The sequence below is a fragment of the Rana temporaria genome, chromosome 7, assembly GCF_905171775.1.
Source record: "Rana temporaria chromosome 7, aRanTem1.1, whole genome shotgun sequence".
NCBI lineage: Eukaryota > Metazoa > Chordata > Amphibia > Anura > Ranidae > Rana > Rana temporaria.
Window position 1 is genome coordinate 89693769 of NC_053495.1, and position 21362 is coordinate 89715130.

Genomic DNA, 21362 nt, shown 5'->3' on the forward strand with positions numbered 1-21362 from the left:
TTAGGGACGGCGCATGCGCAATTCATTCGGCGCGGGGACGCGCTTCATTTAAATGAAACACGCCCCCTAGTCGCCAATTTGAATTACGTGCCGTTACGCCGCCAGAGATAGACTATGCCGCCGTGACTTACAGCGCAAATTCTTTCAGGATTCGACCTGAGGACAAGTAAGTCACGGCGGCGTAGTGTATCTCAGATACGCTGCGCCGGGGCAGATCTTTGTGGATCTGCCCCCTAATGTATATGACAACCATATAATAACTGTACGTTAGTATATTAAAATTGTACCCGGCTGTCCGAGGGAAAAAAAAGGGGGAATAGGTGAAGAAAAAAAAGAGCAACCAGATGTAAAAAAAAAAATTTGCTGGTCCCGACCGTTTGTTTCTAACTTTGGCTTTGGCCAGTCCGGTCTTTGTTACTTTGTTGCTTTGTTACTACCACATAAACCAGGGAGTTCTTTCCCTCTCACCTCCTTATACAGCAGACGGGGGGAAAAAATAAATAAAGTGCTTGGTGCAGCTTTTAATCTATTGAATCATTCAGTTAGTCACTTAATCGGTTAATCAGCCAACAGATCAATACACAGTTCCATGTATAGTGCACCCACGCACCAATATTATACTGAGTTACTCACTCCGTCCTTTCCGTGCTGTACTGTACTGTTTTCCATCTCTGTTGCAGAAATCCGGCTAAAAAAGGCCGACTGCTGTGGGAACCTTCCTCCTTTCTTTGCTTTACTTTGCTTTTCTCCTTTACTTTACTTTACTCGGCTCCACAGCTCACAATACTGCCTTATCTCGGGCTCCCCTCTTTGCATCTCCTGCTCCTGTGCCCTCCCTCCTCATACCGAGGTGTAGGATGCGGCGGGGGATGATAAGGGAACCTCCGGGAAACCCCCAGCTACCTCCAGTGCCTTTTTCTCCGGTCTCCATCTGATACGCGCCGGGATTTGCTGGGCAAGTCACGTGGTCCAGTCAGCTGACCACCGCCCTCCAATCACGGACTCGGATCTGCAGCCGGACCTTCACCACTGGGCTTCCACGGATCTCCGGGGGACCTCCGGGGGAACACCAAGGGAACCCCCGGTCAGCTGTACAGCGGCACAGATCTCGGGGACACCCATGCTCACCTCGGCACCCGCTGGTATGTCCACCCAATTTTTTTTCCCGTCAGTGTCAGCGATGGCACTAATGCAGGCAGGCAGGCAGGCAGGCAGGCAGAGAGTTCTGCGGTTTCACATAGGCTTCACATAGGCTGCATACGAGGGGTATTAAACAGCGTGTTGGGGGGAGCGGGACCGTGGGAGAAGCAGCTTGTCTCTCACCGCATCTCACATGCCTGCCTCACTCCACACACCTGCATCCGGTCACGCCCCCAGCCACCCACTGGAATTGTGTTATTTGTACCTGCAGCATGATATAATTATATTCCAAATATTGAGAGACATACACATTTTTGTCTGTCTTTACAAAGCTAAGACCAAAGTCTGTACAATGGTTTTGTCGTGATATGTGTTTAAAAATAGATTCACTCTAAATTTAAAAATAAGTCTTGATCAAATTATCAAGCCCTGTGCACAGTATAACGTTTTGTCTGTGCATTTTTAACATTTAAGCTAGAAGGTCTGTTTGTTTTGAGGAGTCACCAGAGCTAAAATCAACACTAGGGTTGAGCGAACCCGAACAGTAAAGTTTTTTTTTTGCTCCCGAAACCCGAACCCGAATAATTGGAAAAAGTTTGGGTTCGGGTTCGGAGTTCGGGTATGGGCACGGCAGCCAATCGCCATTTGTTTTACTACTGTGACTGGGAACTGATCACAGCCATGCCTACTTATGGTATGGCTTTGATTGGCCAGTGCAGCATGTGACCCAGCATGTGACCAGCCTCTATATTAGATCGAGGCACACAGCACAGATCGTCACTCTGCTTTAGTTATGATAGGGAGAGGCTGCTGCTGCTGCTTAGGGACAGTGTCAGAGAGGTGTATCCTGCTTCAGAAATCTCAACAAGCACACTTTATTTCTTTGATATCTGCATCATCTTATGGTTTCTGGCTCGTCACTGTGCTTTAGTTATCATAGGGAGAGGCTGCTTCTGCTGCTTAGGGACAGTGTCATTTAGGTGTATCCTGCTTCAGAAATCTCAACAAGCACACTTTATTTCTTTGATATCTGCATCATCTTATGGTTTCTGGCTCGTCACTGTGCTTTAGTTATCATAGGGAGAGGCTGCTGCTTAGGGACAGTGTCATTTAGGTGTATCCTGCTTCAGAAATCTAAACAAGCACACTTTATTTCTTTGATATTTGCATCATCTTATGGTTTCTGGCTCGTCACTGTGCTTTAGTTATGATAGGGAGAGGCTGCTGCTTAGGGACAGTGTCATTTAGGTGTATCCTGCTTCAGAAATCTCAACAAGCACACTTTATTTCTTTGATATCTGCATCATCTTATGGTTTATGGCTCGTCACTGTGTTGTAGCTATGGTAGGGACAGGCTGCTGTTGATTGAGGGACAGTGTCAGAGAGGTGTATCCTGCTTCAGAAATCTAAACAAGCACTCTTTATTCCTGTGACATCTGCTGTGCTTCATATAGTTTAGGGATTTTGTTCAGCTATAGGGACAGCAATCTATAGGTGACTCTGTATATTTCAACAGCACTGCACCTGCCACCACCTGTGCGCCTGTGATATACTGTGTGTGTGTCCAGTACATAGTTCAGGGACAGGTTCCAGAAATTTTCCTATAGGGACAGCAATCTATAGGTGACTCTGTATATTTCAACAGCACTGCACCTGCCACCACCTGTGCACCTGTGATATACTGTGTGTGTGTGTCCAGTACATAGTTCAGGGACAGGTTCCAGATATTTCCTATAGGGACAGCAATCTATAGGTGACTCTGTATATTTCAACAGCACTGCACCTGCCACCACCTGTGCACCTGTGATATACTGTGTGTGTCCAGTACATAGTTCAGGGACAGGTTCCAGATATTTCCTATAGGGACAGCAATCTATAGGTGACTCTGTATATTTCAACAGCACTGCACCTGCCACCACCTGTGCACCTGTGATATACTGTGTGTGTCCAGTACATAGTTCAGGGACAGGTTCTAGATATTTCCTATAGGGACAGCAATCTATAGGTGGCTCTGTATATTTCAACAGCACTGCACCTGCCACCACCTGTGATATACTGTGTGTGTGTCCAGTACATAGTTCAGGGACAGGTTCCAGATATTTCCTATAGGGACAGCAATCTATAGGTGACTCTGTATATTTCAACAGCACTGCACCTGCCACCACCTGTGCACCTGTGATATACTGTACGTGTCCAGTACATAGTTCAGGGACAGGTTCCAGATATTTCCTATAGGGACAGCAATCTATAGGTGACTCTGTATATTTCAACAGCACTGCACCTGCCACCACCGGTGCACCTGTGATATACTGTGTGTGTGTCCAGTACATAGTTCAGGGACAGGTTCCAGATATTTCCTATAGGGACAGAAATCTATAGGTGACTCTGTATATTTCAACAGCACTGCACCTGCCACCACCTGTGCACCTGTGATATACTGTGTGTGTCCAGTACATAGTTCAGGGACAGGTTCTAGATATTTCCTATAGGGACAGCAATCTATAGGTGGCTCTGTATATTTCAACAGCACTGCACCTGCCACCACCTGTGATATACTGTGTGTGTGTCCAGTACATAGTTCAGGGACAGGTTCCAGATATTTCCTATAGGGACAGCAATCTATAGGTGACTCTGTATATTTCAACAGCACTGCACCTGCCACCACCTGTGCACCTGTGATATACTGTACGTGTCCAGTACATAGTTCAGGGACAGGTTCCAGATATTTCCTATAGGGACAGCAATCTATAGGTGACTCTGTATATTTCAACAGCACTGCACCTGCCACCACCGGTGCACCTGTGATATACTGTGTGTGTGTCCAGTACATAGTTCAGGGACAGGTTCCAGATATTTCCTATAGGGACAGAAATCTATAGGTGACTCTGTATATTTCAACAGCACTGCACCTGCCACCACCTGTGCACCTGTGATATACAGTGTGTGTCCAGTACATAGTTCAGGGACAGGTTCCAGATATTTCCTATAGGGACAGCAATCTATAGGTGACTCTGTATATTTCAACTGCACCTGCCACCACCTGTGCACCTGTGATATACTGTGTGTGTCCAGTACATAGTTCAGGAACAGGTTCCAGATATTTCCTATAGGGACAGAAATCTATAGGTGACTCTGTATATTTCAACAGCACTGCACCTGCCACCACCTGTGCACCTGTGATATACTGTGTGTCCAGTACATAGTTCAGGGACAGGTTCCAGATATTTCCTATAGGGACAGCAATCTATAGGTGACTCTGTATATTTCAACAGCACTGCACCTGCCACCACCTGTGCACATGTGATATACTGTGTGTGTGTCCAGTACATAGTTCAGGGACAGGTTCCAGATATTTCCTATAGGGACAGAAATCTATAGATGACTCTGTATATTTCAACAGCACTGCACCTGCCACCACCTGTGCACCTGTGATATACTGTGTGTGTCCAGTACATAGTTTAGGGACAGGTTCCAGATATTTCCTATAGGGACAGCAATCTATAGGTGGCTCTGTATATTTTAACATCACTGCACCTGCCACCACCTGTGATGTACTGTGTGTGTGTCCAGTACATAGTTCAGGGACAGGTTCCAGATATTTCCTATAGGGACAGCAATCTATAGGTGACTCTGTATATTTCAACAGGACTGCACCTGCCACCACCTGTGCACCTGTGATATACTGTATGTGTCCAGTACATGGTTCAGGGACAGGTTCCAGATATTTCCTATAGGGACAGCAATCTATAGGTGACTCTGTATATTTCAACAGCACTGCACCTGCCACCACCTGTGCACCTGTGATATACTGTGTGTGTGTCCAGTACATAGTTCAGGGACAGGTTCCAGATATTTACTATAGGGACAGCAATCTATAGGTGGCTCTGTATATTTCAACAGCACTGCACCTGCCACCACCTGTGATATACTGTGTGTGTGTGTCCAGTACATAGTTCAGGGACAGGTTCCAGATATTTCCTATAGGGACAGCAATCTATAGGTGACTCTGTATATTTCAACAGCACTGCACCTGCCACCACCTGTGCACCTGTGATATACTGTGTGTGTCCAGTACATAGTTTAGGGACAGGTTCCAGATATTTCCTATAGGGACAGCAATCTATAGGTGGCTCTGTATATTTTAACATCACTGCACCTGCCACCACCTGTGATGTACTGTGTGTGTGTCCAGTACATAGTTCAGGGACAGGTTCCAGATATTTCCTATAGGGACAGCAATCTATAGGTGACTCTGTATATTTCAACAGGACTGCACCTGCCACCACCTGTGCACCTGTGATATACTGTATGTGTCCAGTACATGGTTCAGGGACAGGTTCCAGATATTTCCTATAGGGACAGCAATCTAAAGGTGACTCTGTATATTTCAACAGCACTGCACCTGCCACCACCTGTGCACCTGTGATATACTGTATGTGTCCAGTACATAATTCAGGGACAGGTTCCAGAAATTTTCCTATAGGGGCAGCAATCTATAGGTGACGCTGTATATTTCAACAGCACTGCACCTGTCCCCTGTGATATACTGTCTGTGCAGTACATTGTTTAGAGGTAGGTTCCTGCTTCTTGCTATAGGTAGAGAAATATATAGGTGAACCTCTGCCCAGTTCACCAGCACTATACCTGTCCCCTCTGATATACTGTCTGTGCAGTACATTGTTTGGGGCTGGGTTCCTGCTTCTTGCTATAGGTAGAGAAATATATAGGTGAATCTCTGCCTATTTCCCCAGCACTCTACCTGTCCCCTGTGATATACTGTCTGTGCAGTACATTGTTTAGGGCTGGGTTCCTGCTTCTTGCTAAAGGTAGAGAAATATATAGGTGAATCTCTGCCTATTTCACCAGCACTCTACCTGTCCCCTGTGATATACTGTCTGTGCAGTACATTGTTTAGGGATGGGTTCCTGCTTCTTGCTATAGGTAGAGAAATATATAAGTGAATCTCTGCCTATTTCACCAGCACTCTACCTGTCTTCTGTGATATACTGTCTGTGCAGTACATTGTTTAGGGCTGGGTTCGTGCTTCTTGCTATAGGTAGAGAAATATATAGGTGAATCTCTGCCTATTTCACCAGCACTCCACCTATCCCCTGTGATATACTGTCTGTGCAGTACATTTTTTAGGGGTAGGTTCCTGCTTCTTGCTATAGGTAGAGAAATATATAGGTGAATCTCTGCCTATTTCACCAGCACTCCACCTATCCCCTGTGATATACTGTCTGTGCAGTACATTTTTTAGGGGTAGGTTCCTGCTTCTTGCTATAGGTAGAGAAATATATAGGTGAATCTCTGCCTATTTCACCATATTACACTATTTTTGTATTTAAAATTTCTCAAAATTAGGGCAAGACCCTAAATTTGAGAAATATGAGGAAAACGTCAAATAAGGGACGTGGCCGCGGTCGTGGTGCTGCTGGTGGAGCTCCTGTTACAGGGAGAGGACGTGGTCGATCTGTGCCAGCTACACGCACAAGTGAAACACCTTTCTCAGGTGCGAGTAGCCGACAGAGCCTGCAGTGGTATTTGGTGGGGCCTAATCCAGCTCTACGAATGTTGAGGCCAGGAGCAGAACAGGCGGTAGTAGATTGGGTTGCTGACATTGCCTCCAGTTCCTTCACATTGTTTTCCAACCAGTCTTGTGCTGAAAGTTCAGAGTTGGCGCCTGCAGCCGATGTCCACCATCAGTCTTTCACCTCACCCCCTTGCAAATCAGCCAAGCAGTCTGAGCCCCAAAGCATGCAGCAGTCTCTTCTTCTTTTTGATGAGTCTGTTAGCATGTGTTCCCAGGGCCATCCACCTAGCCCAGCCCCAGAAGGGGAAGAGATTGAGTGCACCGATGCCCAACCACTTATATTTCAAGATGAGTACATGGGGGGACCATCACAGCACGTCTTGGATGATGATGAAACACAGTTGCCAAGGCTGGTGCTTTTGCAATTGTGCAGACCGACAAGGAGGGCAGTGGTGAAGACTAGGTGGAAGATGATGTGGAGGACGATGAGGTCCTCGACCCAACATTGAATCAACCTCATGCAGGTGACCCGTGTAGTTCTGAGGAAGAGGCGGTGGTCACACAGAGCCACCAGCACAGCAGAAGAGGGAGCAGGGTGCCAAAGCAGAGCGTCCGTCCCCTAGACAGTACGCCTGCTACTGCCCAACGCAGCAAAGGACCGAGCACACCAAAGCCAGGTCCAAGGAGTTCCCTAGCGTGGCAGTTCTTCACACAGTGTGCTGATGACAAGACACACATGGTTTGCACATTGTGCAATCAGAGCCTGAAGCAAGGCATAAACGTTCTCAACCTGAGCACAACCTGCATGACCAGGCATCTAAGTGCAAAGCACGAGCTGCAGTGAAGTAGACACCTCAAAAACCAAGAAAGATCTCTGGCTCCTCCTGCTTCCTCTTCTGCATCAGTCTCGGGCCTCTCTGCCTCTTCATCCACCTCTGTAGTGACAGTGCCACCTGCCACCCCTCAATTAGAGGACCGGCAAGCAACACTACCACCTGGGTCATCAAACATCTCCACAATCTCCCATGGAAGCATTCAGCTCTCCATCTCCCAAACACTGGAGCGTAAGAGGAAGTACCCCTCTACCCACCTGCGATCCCTGGCCCTGAATGCCAGCATTTCAAAATTACTGGCCTTTGAAATGCTGTCATTCCGTCTGGTGGAGACGCAGAGTTTTAAAAGCCTGATGGCATTGGCTGTCCCACAGTACGTCATGCCCAGCCGCCACTACTTTTTTCCAGGCGAGCCATCCCTTCCCTGCACAACCAAGTGGGGGACAAAATCAGGTGTGCACTGCGCAACGCCATCTGTGCCAAGGTCCACCTAACTACGAATACGTGGACCAGTAAGCATGGTCAGGGACGTTATATCTCCCTAACAGTGCACTGGGTAAATGTATTGGCGGCTGGGCCTGAGGCGGATAGCAGTTTGGCGCATGTCCTTCCACCACCGAGGATTGCAGGGCGCTTCAGTTTGCCTCCTGTTCCTAACTCCTTCTACTCCGCTTCCTCATCCTCTACCACCTCCTCATCCAGTCAGTGTAACAAATTCACCACCAACTTCAGCACAGCCATGGGTAAACTCCAGCAGGCAGTTTTAAAACATTCCTGTTTGGGGGAAAACCACACACCACGCAGGAGTTGTGGAGGGACATGGAACAACAGACCGATGAGTGGTTGGCGTCAGTGAACCTCAAGCCGGGCCTGGTGGTGTGCGATAACGGGCGAAATCTCGTAGCAGCTCTGGGCCTAGCCGGTTTGACGCACATCCCTTGCCTGGCACATGTGCTGAATTTGGTGGTGCAGAGTTTCCTGAAAACTTACCCCGATATGCCACAGCTGCTGCAGAAAGTGCGGGCCGTCTGTGTGCACTTTCGGCGTTCTCACCCTGCTGCTGCTCGCCTGGCAGCGCTGCAGAGTAACTTCGGCCTTCCCGCTCACCGCCTCATATGTGATGTGCCTACAAGGTGGAACTACACCTTGCACATGCTGGCCAGACTGTGCGAGCAGCAGCAGGCGATAGTGGAGTTCCAGCTGCAGCACGCACGCGTGAGTCGCTCTGCGGAACAGAACCACTTTACCACCAATAACTGGGCCTCCATGCGAGACCTGTGTGCCTTGTTGTGCTGTTTTGAGTACTCCACCAACATGGCCAGTGCCGATGACGCCGCTCTCAGCGTGACTATCCCAGTTCTATGCCTCCTTGAAAAAACGCTACGGGCGATGATGGAAGAGGATGTGGCACAGGAGGAGGACGAGGAGGAGGAGGAATCGGGATAATTTCCAAGGCTTTCAGGGCAGTCATTCACAAGTGGCTCTGAGGGTGGGTTCGTGCACCAACAAAGGCCAGGTACACAATTGTCCAGCAAGGGCACAGTTCTGGAGGATGACGCGGTGGAGGATGAGGAGGAAGACATGGAGAAGGAGGAGGAACCATGTTCACAGCAGGATGGCATCCAGACCAGCTCATGGCCATTACTGGTGCGTGGCTGGGGGGATACAGAGGACACAGATGATACACCTCCCACAGAGGACAGCTGTTCGTTGCCTCTGGGCAGCCTGGCACACATGAGCAATTACATGCTGCAGTGTCTCCGCAACGACCGGCGTGTTTCACACATTATAACAGGTGCTGATTACTGGGTGGCCACGCTGCTGGATCCCCGTTACAAAGACAATGTACCGTCCTTAATCCCCTCACTGGAGCGTGAACGCAAGATGCGCGAGTACAAGCGCACGCTGGTAGACGCGCTGCTGGTGCAATTCCCACCTGGCAGCGGGGGCACAGTGGAAGCAGCAGGCGAAGGCAGAGGAGGAGGAAGAGGTCGCGAACGCAGCAGGGGCACCGCCAGCACCTCAGAAGGCAGGGTTAGCATGGCCGAAATGTGGAAAAGCTTTGTCAGCACGCCACAACAAACAGCACCACCAGCTGATATGGAACGTTTTAGCAGGAGGCAGCATTTTAGCAACATGGTGGAGCAGTATGTGTGCACACGCCTACACGTACTCAATGACGACTATGCCCCCTTAAACTTCTGGGTCTCCAAATTGGGCACATGGCCTGAGCTTGCCCTTTACGCCTTGGAGGTGCTGGCCTGCCCTGCGGCCAGTGTATTGTCTGAACGTGTATTTAGCACGGCAGGGGGCGTTATCACAGACAAGCGTAGCCGCCTGTTAAGAGCCAATGTGGACAAGCTCACGTTCATTAAAATGAACCAGGCATGGATCCCACAGGACTTGTCTGTACCTTGTGCAGATTAGACACCGGGCCGGCCTTACCCAGCCATTGTTTTTTCTCTGATCTTTCTAGGGTTGCCATCTCATCCCTTTAAAAGCAAAAACATATTAATTACACAGGTTCTCTGGCTGATTAAGTTGCTGCTAATTAAACTTACTTGGTGCCTTATCGACAGTAAATTAGCCCCAGAACCTGTGTAATTACTCTGTGTTCTGGTTTAAAGGGATGAGGTAGCAACCCTAGATCTTTCTCACTCTTTTGGGGTTTACCCTAATTTAAAAAATACATATATTAAAAACCAAAACCTGCTGTGTTGGCTACCTCCTCCTCCTCCTCCACCGCCGCTTCAACCTACACAGCCACATCCACCTCAACCTCCTAATACATATGGACCTCGTCCTCCTAGGTCAAAATGATTTTATTTTTTATTTTTATTTTTTTTGTATGTTATTTTGAGTTATTTCCCTATCCACATTTATTTTAAGAGTACTTGCCATGCTGTTCCCAACATTTTGCAAAATGATTTTTTTTTTTATGTTATTTTGAGTTATTTCCCTATCCACATTTATTTTCAGAGTACTTGCCATGCTCTTCCTGACATTTCGCAAAATTTAAATTTTTTTTAATTTTTTAATTTTTATGCCATTTTGAGTTATTTCCCTATCCACATTTATTTTCAGAGTACTTGCCATGCTCTTCCCGACATTTTGCTTCCATTTGCAGCCCTTCAGCCCTTTCCCTGAGGCCTAGTACACACGAGAGGATTTATCCGCGGATACGGTCCAGCGGACCGTTTCCACGGATAAATCCTCTCGAGGATTTCAGCGGATTTGGATCCGATGGAGTGTACTCACCATAGGATCGAAATCCGCGCCGAAATCCCCTCGCGATGACGTGTCGCGCCGTCGCCGCGATGATGACGCGGCGACGAGCGCGACGCTGTCATATAAGGAATTCCACGCATGCGTCGAATCATTACGACGTATGCGGGGGATCCCTTCGGACGGATTGATCCGGTGAGTCTGTACAGACCAGCGGATCAATCCGTTGGGTTTAATTCAAGCGGATAGATTTGTAGACATGTCTACAAATTTTTATCTGCTGGAATTGTGAAATTTCCGCGGATAAATATCCGCAGGAATGTACACACCATAGAATCTATCCGCTGAAACCGATCCGCTGAGATTTGTCAGCGGATGGATTCTATGGTGTGTACGGGGCCTTAGTTTTTTAGAGACGTTTTTGTAGTCAAAAGTCCGGGTCCCCATTGACTTCAATGGGGTTCGGGTCAAAGTCCGGGTTCGGTCCCGAACCCAAACTTTTTTTTCAAAGTCCGGGTTCGGGTCCGAACCTGAACATCCAGGTGTCCGCTCAACTCTAATCAACACCATTTGTTTTTATAAGTCTGTGGAGCCACGGAAAGCTATTCACTGTGAGCCAGATTCACAAAGCACTTACGCCGACTTATCTCGAGATGCGCGGCGTAATTAAAAAATGCGCCGCGTGTATCTTTGCGCCGTATCCTCAAAACGAGATACGCCTGAAATCCAGTTTTTTCCGTCCTTCCTAAAAGAATTACACCGGCGCTTCTTCGAGCGCAAAATACGCTAGACACACCACTGTTTTGATAGGCAAAGATGCAAATGAGGGAGATAAGGCGGTCCACAAAATTAAGTGTGTGCGGCGTAGATTACGCCCTGTGCGCATCTGCTAGTTTCATGGTGTAAAATTACACTTTATAAAAGGTGCCCTAACTTTGCACCAGCCGTGTAAAGGTCAGCTAAAGCAACACCATTAAGGAAGAGCTGAGCACACACACTTGCAGGACAACAATCTGTATGCCAACATGCCAGGGGCATCCATGCTCATAACTATACTAGTGACTTTAGTAACCGAGGGTACCCCCTCTTCTGAGGGAACAGCAGCCAGGAGACGCCTCGCAGAATGCATCTTTGCACAGTAAACACACACATTAATCATGGCACAATGAGAATGCATGCATGCACACCCACTGTGGTCCCTAGCACAGACACATCACATGCACATCTAATTGGATTAGATCCAAGTACCCCCAATGGTACTTGAGAGCAGTAATGCCACGCCATGGCTCCAATTATGTCACTGTGCATTCATACACCATTCACATGGACCTGGGATCACTTCTTCCTGGTCCTGGGGATCCCTACTCCACCAAAACTGAGGGTGACACCCTTATTTAATCAGGAATACCACCCCCACATTCATAAATCATTCACACACATAAAACAAATCATAAGCACAGTATAATAATAAAAAAAAAAATCAAAAGTACCCCCAAACTTAACGGCGGCGGCGTGAGCTACCCCTGGGCCGGCCACAGCCTTGGCCAACCAGGGGAGACTCCTGGGGGGGGAAGCAGGGGAAGGAGGAGACTCATAGGGGGGGTGAGCAGGGGAAGGAGGAGCCTCCCCTGGTGACTGTCCTCCTGCTGGCCTGCCCTCCAAGGCCACTGCTATCCTGTTCAGACTGAGTGTGAGGGCAGCCGTATTGGCCTGGACAGCCCGGGTGTTGTCCTGGACAGCCTGGGTCAGGGCACTCACCTCCTGGGCCACGCCTGTTGTTGCGGTCTGCAGCTCACAAATGCATGTGATGACCGCCAAGGAGTTTGTGGCCACATCAGTGAGTGATTCCTTAATTGAGCCCAGGCTGTCCTCCATCTGGGTCAAAGTCCGGTTGATCTGACCCAGATGGCGGGTCTGAAGGGCATTGTCCCTCCGCAGATTGGCCGGCAGACACTCGGCCACCCCCCTGGTCTTATGGGTAGCCTTCCTGCCTGCAGCTGAGTCTTGTGGCCTGGGAGGAGGGGAGAGAGAGACCCTTGTGGAGGGAGGCCTGTTGGGGGATGAGTGGGAGGGGCTACCCCTGATGGTGGCCTGACTGCTGCCAGCCTCAGGGGGAAACACATCCGAGGCCAAAAGGATTTCCCTGGCAATGTCCATATCTTCATCCTCATCCTCCCCCCTCATCCTCCTCCCCCTCAACCTCCTCATGATGTGAGGTGTGGCCACTCCCCTCCCCTGGGGACTCCTGCCATTCTTGGGGCTCTTCTGCAGCCTGTTGTCCTGGGGGTGGTGCAGCCTGGCCCAGCAACCTCCCGGCCTGATGGCCCAGCAATCTCCTGGCCATCTGTGGAGGACACAAAACATACACAGGTTGGAGGATCCACACACTTGGCACATATTTGCTTCCCCCACCCACACATGCTACTCACCAGATAGAAAAACCCAAAAATTACCTGTCCTCACAGGAGCATCAGATTCAAAGCCAGGCAGGCCCACCACCTGCTGGCTATGGAAGCATCGGCCACTGCCCATTCCTCCTCAGTCAGCCTGACGGAGCAGGGTGGTACTCCTCCAGTGCCCGTGGCATGGGCATTTATCTTGGCCATCTTCTCCCGGACCAGGCTCCTAAGATCGTTGATCTTCTTCTGAATCCCACTGGGGGTCCTCGTCCCCCCCCCTCCGCATTGATCTGATCAGTAATTCGCTGAATGATCTCCTTCCTCCTGGCCGGGGTGGTGTCCCGGCTCTCAGGGCCATGCAAATAACGCCCGAAACGGGTGATGGCCCTAGCAAGTATCTGCTTTTCTCTCACAGAAAAATTCAGCTTCCTGCGCTTCGGTGCCATAACACCCAACACTTAGCACCAAACACAAAAAACAAACACAACAAACAAACACAAATACTCACAGAACAAACAAACACAAATACTCACAGAACAAACACACACAAAAATCAAACCACACAAGCAGACAGCTAATACAGATTCAAAAACAAACACCGAAAAAACAATCAGAAAAAACAAACACCGAAAAATCAATCAGAAAAAACAAACACCGAAAAAACAAACAGAAAAAACACTCAGAAAAAAAACACAGCTACTACAATCTACTACTCCTCCAAATCTTTTATCTAACACTACACTCACCAACACACACCAACAGACGACAGAGCAAAAGCAACTTGCTTTAAGAAGGGAAACACAGGGATGTACTTTTGCAAGGGAAGTGTGTTTGTCTGGGGCTATTTATACACAGGGCGATTCTCAAACTAAGTACGCTTGGCCTTTTACCTATCTCACTGATTGCGCCGAGCCGAGTTCTGAGCATGCCCAGTGAGGTGCAGATTCGTGCGCGCATGCGCAGTACGGCCGGCCCTTCATTTGCATGGGGTCACGGCTCATTACAATGGAGCACGCCCACTTCCTTCCCACTTGCAATAACCCCGCGTTACGCCTCGGGATTTAAGTTACGCTGGCGCTAATTTGGGCGCAATTGCGCTGTGGATAAGGCACTTACGACACAAAATTAAGGCGCCCTAACTTAAATGACATACGTTTGGAGTAACTTAATTTGCGCCCCTCTACGTGAATCTGGCCCTAAGTTACCAAGTCTAAATTTAACAAGTTATCATTCACGCATTGATATATGGTATTTTTTAATAAGAGCTTGTGTAGAAATGTGATTATCATCATCTGTATCATCATTATTCTTTGATATTTAAAAGTATATCCATATTTGTATTATCACACCTGATACCTGATATTAATTTGCACTGATTTTATCGTTAATAAAATATATATTTTAAGTATAACATTATTGTCACTTGTCTTCAAAATAGCACGTATAAACGAACTTGAATTACTTGGTTGTAATTGTGAAAAAATTTAAAATCTCCCAAAACAAAGATTTGCATAATTTCATAAATACAATACAATATTTTTTCAGTATAAACATTCTGACAACCTTTCACATTATACAAAAAAATGGGCTAACTTTACTGTTTTTTTTTTAAATTTATGAACATTTATTATTTCTTACACAAAAATTGCATTTGAAAGACCACTGCGCAAATATAGTGTGACATAAAATATTGCAACATTTGCCATTTTATTCTCTAGGGTTCTGCCAAAAAATATATGTAAGAAGGCCAAAGAGCGGCCTGTGTTTATGGGAGCCATTTCAGTCCCCGCCGCACCCAGTCCACGATCGCTGACATTTCTACCTGTCACCCACATCCAGCTCACCCGCTCCTTGTGCTAACCCCAAGCGCTCATCTTTTAAACTGCTGTAATTTCCTCCTGCTTAATGTCCTACTCTTTCCGTTCCAATTGTCCTTCACCCTGTCCACTAAATCTTCAGCCCCTCTGTCCCCCTTATCTCCTGGTTCCTCTACCCACCTCAGTCTTCTAAACCCCCCTGCCCTATCTGTTGTCAATTTGTCTGTCACTCATCTGTCTGCTCAGTTTCCCTTCCTCAAACGGCCCCACATGACCAGCCATGAGACACATGTATAATCACATTGGCTTGCAGGGCTGGACTGGGACAAAAATTTGGCCCTGGACTTCATCCCGACTGGCCCACTTTAATTTTGCAAACACGCACAAAAACGTGTGAACAAGTGAAGTGGGAGGGTTAATGTCATGCAGGAACATTGCTACAGCCTCATTGGCTGGAATTTTAGAAACCGCATTGCTGCACAGCCATTGGCTGCCTTTCAGCAATGCAACAGTGCTGAGGCTGAGCCGGGTTGTGCACTAGGAAGTGATCTGATGGGCAGTGCAGATGACAGGTCTCTCCCATGCTTCCCGGACATGGCCAACCCTGATGGCCACCCAAGTCCCCGCCCCCCCCCCCCCCCCCCCCCCCCCACTGTCCATTAGCCGTTCTGCTTTATTTCTATTATAGGCAGTACACAGTGGTGATTCTAGGAACAATATATATGGGAGACACATGAGATGCCACAGTCAAAGAAGAAAAACCTTGGCTAAAAATGTGGCCACACACAAGGACAAAACTGGGCTAAACTTTAACTATAGCAAGCCATTCTAGATCTAAGCTAAATTAATAAAGCCCTCACCATTACAAATTGTCAGCATTGTCAAACTGCACTCCCTATAATGTGTGGACCCCTCATTCAGCTGCTATAAATCTCAATGTATATACAGTACCTTCAATAATGATACATTAAATATCATGAATAGAAGTCTCCCTGAAAAGCTCCACAGAAATATCCTTCCACATCCACCAAGAATCAGTTTAGCAGCATCCCATCAATAAAATGTACACATCACCCAGCACTGGGCATGTATGGTGCTCTCATGTCAGTGTACACATCACCCAGCACTGGGCATATATGGTGCTCTCATGTCAGTGTACACATCACCCAGCACTGGGCATGTATGGTGCTCTCATGTCAGTGTACATGGTCTGAGGAAAATAAAATTAGTACATACTAATACCACTCTTATTAGACTTGTCAGTAGAAAGCAGATACTTTATTCCTGTTCTTATATCAATTTACTGCAACCTAACATAACAGCATGGAGTAATAGATCATTGGAGAAATAAATAGCTTAAACATATAGCATATCCATAGATAGCCAGGCAATGCTGTTTGTGACTTGACTAGAGTCCCGATGTGTTTCTTATCAATGTCATAAGATACTGCGGCTCTACTATAGTGATAAAAGAATGTTATCTCTCCACATTCTGAATACTGACCCCCAGGTAATGATTCTGGACACTCAGATCAGCCACACCAGAGCACAAAGTTAAAGCGCAATACAGCAAAACTTGCAAACTAAGATAAGGGGAGAGAGAAGCTGCCAAAGACTCTAATCTTAAATCAGAGGTACAAATTAACCCCTTCAGTCACTATGGAGGGTAACTGACTGCACTTTTACTAAGTTAACCCCTAAGGAATCACAGCTTTCAGAACTAGTTTAATGTTACAGAGCTTACCACTAAAGCCGATCCTCACACTCTTCACTGATCTATTACCTTGTACATTGATGTCATCTGGTGTTGCTGAAGTCCTCTCCGGCTCACTTGTCATATTTCCCGCTGCTTTCTGTTTGTTTCCCCATTGGCCAATACTGTGCTGTAGTTTGGGAGCTGGTATGGGCATGCCTGAAGTCACATGACATAGTGACAGCTGCCTGCAGATCCCGAACACCAACAGTAGCAGGGAAAACAGCAGTGGGGACACAGCAGGCATAGGAAGTTCTGCTCTCCTCTTGGCTCACTCAGTCAGCACTCAGGCAGTGCGGAAAAGTCGGGCACGGACAGCAGAAGAAGAGGATCACACACAGCACTCCCTCTCTGAGAGCATGTCACCGAACCAAGAGGAGCAGGTGGGTGGAGCTAAACACTCGGCGCGGAGGAGGAGAAAGTTAAGTCCTGCTCTGCTGTAAATGCCGGGCCGCCTCAGCCTCCTTCTGTGTCTGTGTGCCTGACGTCACTGGTTGTCAGACGCCAGTCGGCAGGTGTGGCTAGCAACCAGCTAGGAAATCTAGCTTGAGACATACAATTTGTGCCTGTATCAGCTCCACGGTGGCCGGGTGAAGATGTGGGGCTGTGGGTACCCGCTACACAAAAAATAAATAAGAGGCATTTCTGTTTTTTTTCTGAAACTGGCCCACAGAGCCATCGGCCCACCGGGAATCTCCCGGTAGTCCCGATGGCCAGTCCATCCCTGTTGGCTTGTATAGGATGCCCCGATATTTGCAATTGTCTGCTCGGCAGTCACATTTCACGGCACATGCCCCACACCTTTCACTGTCACTTGGCAGCCCATCTACTGTGTCCGCTGTAGCCTGCCACATGCCATACATGTGCACATTTGACTCACCAGCTTTCCCTGCTACATGTATTATGTCATTGCAAACTGTGAATTTCTACTGTTGTTGTTGTTCTGTTCATCCGCTTCATAACACGCACTTCTGCATAGCGACACGTGCACAGGGATGAGCATCTCTATCCTCATTACTAGGGAAACCCACGTAATCATTCCCCGCGTACATTCTTCGGCTCACATGAAATACCAACGGACTGCATTGGGGGTTCACCCGAATCTAGCCCTGCGTCCGTTGCCATAATATCAATACTGCACACCCCTCTCGCTGCACCGCTATGCATGTGGCACACACGTCATTATTTGTCAAGATGTGCACCATTCATCCTCCACTTGCCCCAGAGCAATTCCAGACACACCCACTTGCCTCCGAGGCATGCCACCACACAGCCCGCACTCCTCACACCCACACCAACCGCAGCGACCCCCCCCCCCCCGCCGCCTGCAGCGGCCTCACTTCCAGGTCACTCTCCACAGCCCGGCAGTCTCCAACCACATGGCAAACCACTCTCGTGCTTCTCTCCTGGGACGTCCCCCCCCCCACTCACCCAGCTGCAGTACGCACACAAAACGCCTTCTCAGCTGCACCTTCACCCCATTCCACACGCCCAAATCTGCCGTGGCCCCGTCCCAGTACATGCTCCAGAGCCCGGTAGTCAGCTACAGTGCACCGGTTCATGCCTCTGTCATGGGTCATTTCGGCTACTCGCTCTACCACAAACACGCCCCAGCAAGTCCACACACGTCCCCACACACAGTCCTGACCCTAAACATACCCCTCTTTTCTTGGCCCCATTTCAGCGCATGCTGCAGAGATTCGTATCTCTGCCATGGGAATTTCTGTCACTCATTTCCTTGACACACGTCTAGCTCCCAACCCTTGCACGTTCCCGCAGGCAGGCCCGCCTCGAACGTTCCCCAACAGTGTCGCCCTCATTTCAGCACATGCTCCAGAGCCCCCGCGTTGTCAGCCACACCCGCAACGCACCGCTTCAGGCCTCTGTCATGGGACATTTCGGCCACCAAGCCATCGCCGCCTCACCCCCTTCGTCGGTCGCTTACAACATTCGACCTTGGCTAGCCCCCGTCCTTATGTATTGTCATTTCTCCACAGGTCAGTCAAGTTCACCAGCTCCCCCTGCACACCAAAAAAGGGGGTGGATCCCCCATCCCCGGCAGGACACGGAAACAACCCGTTTTATCTCACCCCTGCAGGTTCCTGCATCGTCCCACCCCGACCTCCTAGACAAAACTCCGTACCCAGGGCACGATTTACCCTGAGTCATGTCTCAGGACGGCAGCGAAGACCTTTTTGCCCCTTCCTCACCGCCCTCCGCTTCAGAGAGCGGCAGCGCACGCTCCTTCAGGGGATGGACCATCCCCAAGTTAACAGCGGAGTTGAGGCGCAAGCATGTGCCCTTTCCGTCCACAGCCAGGAAGGCAGAACTTTTCAGGCTCCTGTTCCCACCTCCTGCTTCTAACGACGTCCCGCCAGCCTCACCCGGACCAAGCACCCAGCAAACCTCGCTACACTCCATATCCGCCGCCGTGTCCCAACTCCACAACATGGTCGCAACGCTCTCCACCACTATTACAGACGTACAGGCGAGAATGATGCTTCTGGAGGCTCGCCCAACTACAGCTAGCCACGATCCATCCACGCTCACCCCGTCCACAGTACAACCGCAAATACCTCCCCCGCTTACACCCGCAGGCAAGTGCTCCGTAGTCCTCCCAGCCCACTTGGTACCTGCCAACATCAGGAAGGACATCCTGGATGGCAAGGACATCAACCTAGCCTCCCTCCTCATCTCAGTACACAACCTAGCCGAGAACAAGGCCTACGCCTGGGGAGACTCTCAGTGGTCCTCAAGGCCAAAGACCCAAGGCTTAACCGTAAACTATCGGTCCCGGAATTCGCCTTGGCCTTTGGCATGCTCAGAGACGTCCTATGCTCCGCCTCCCCCAGTAGGAGGGAAGAGCTGGACCTTAATCTCCACACCATAGTGGATCTGGGCTACAAGTACGGAGGGTTTTCATTCTATGACTACCACCGCTCCTTCTCAGCCAAAGCAGCGGCCAGGCTGCTGCAGTTCCAGACAGCTACAGATTGGAGTCTCATGGACACCAAGCTGTTCTGCCGTCACTTTGCTGGCCTGCGCTCACCATTATGCGCTGTTTGCCAGTCCTCCACTCACACCGCCACCTGGTGCGCCAACACCACCAACACTCGCTCGTTCGAACTCCCCTCGACCTCGAGGGCAGCTCCGGGTCTACCGGCCACCCAGCAGACGTCCCAGGCCGACAAATTCGGGCGCCCAGTACAGACGCTAGGTGGCGCGGCCATCTGCAATAATTTTAACCATGGCTCCTGCAACTTCAGACAATGCCGTCTGCTCCATGTCTGCCTTACGTGCCATAGAGCGCACCCCAGGACCCTATGCCTAGTCAAGCAACAAAAGAAGACTTGACTAGGCCGCATAAACATCCCCTGGCTGGAGCTCTACCTCACCTCCCACCCCACCCCCTCCCTCACCACCTTCCTTGTCCAAGGCTTCACAGAAGGGTTCCACACAGGCCTCATTTCACTGCCCCACACAACGCACGAATGTAGAAACCTGCGCTCAGCCGCCACAGACGAGCAGGCCATAGACCAGCTTTTACAGACAGAGCTAGAGCGAGACTTCATCATAGGCCCCTTCACCACACCCCCCTTCAGCACCTGGAGAGTCAGCCCTATTGGCCTTGTCAAGGGCAAGTTTTCAAATAAAACACGTTTAGTTTACGATCTGTCTGCGCCTCATTCTTCCCCCACCCCCAACCTGAACTCCTTGATCCCCTCGGAGGAGTTCTCCCTAAAATACGCGTCTGTAGACATGGCAATCCAAGCCATAATCAAAACCGACACGTGCACCTGGCTCTCCAAGGCCGACATCTCAGACGCCTTCAAACTCCTGCCTATCCACCCGTCCCTCTGGTGTTGGCATGGCATGAAATGGAGAGAGTCATACTACTTCGCCACCAAGCTGACGTTTGGCTCCAAGTCTAGTCCCTGGCTCTTCGACACCTTCGCACAGACTCTCACCTGGATACTCGTGCACCAAGCCCAGTGTCAAGAAGTCATCCACTACTTGGATGACTTTTTGCTAATTGAACAACCCGACACGCCTCCAGGAGACCTCCAAAAGTTGAGACTCGTCTTCAAGAATCTCAACGTCCCCCTCGCAGAACACAAAGTAGAAGGCCCAGCACACTCCATTACCTTCCTCGGAGTTAACCTGGATACCACCTCCATGCAAGCCAGCCTCCCCCCCGACAAACTGACCCGCATCAGGGCAGTCCTCCATAGTTTCACCCAAACGCAGGGCTGCACCAGGAAGCAGCTGCAGTCCCTCCTGGGAATGCTAAACTTTGCGGTAAGGATCATCCCTCAGGGCCGATCCTTCGTGTCACGCCTTCTGGTCTTCCTTTCCCATGCACAGGACCCTGATCAGATTCTCAAATTGGATACCGCAGCCTTAGCGGACCTCTCGATGTGGGAAGAATTCCTCACCAACTGGAACCGTATATCGATGTTTATTCCGTCAGTGTCACCCCTTTCCCCACAAGTAGTGACCGACGCTGCAGCCTCCACAGGTTTCGCGGCTATTTTTGGCCACCACTGGTTCGCAGGACCGTGGCCGCCAGAAATACTAGTGATCCCGGGCTTCACCCAGACGTCCTCCTTGTTCGAGTTGTACCCAATCGTAGCAGCCGCTCAACTCTGGGGCCACAGCTGG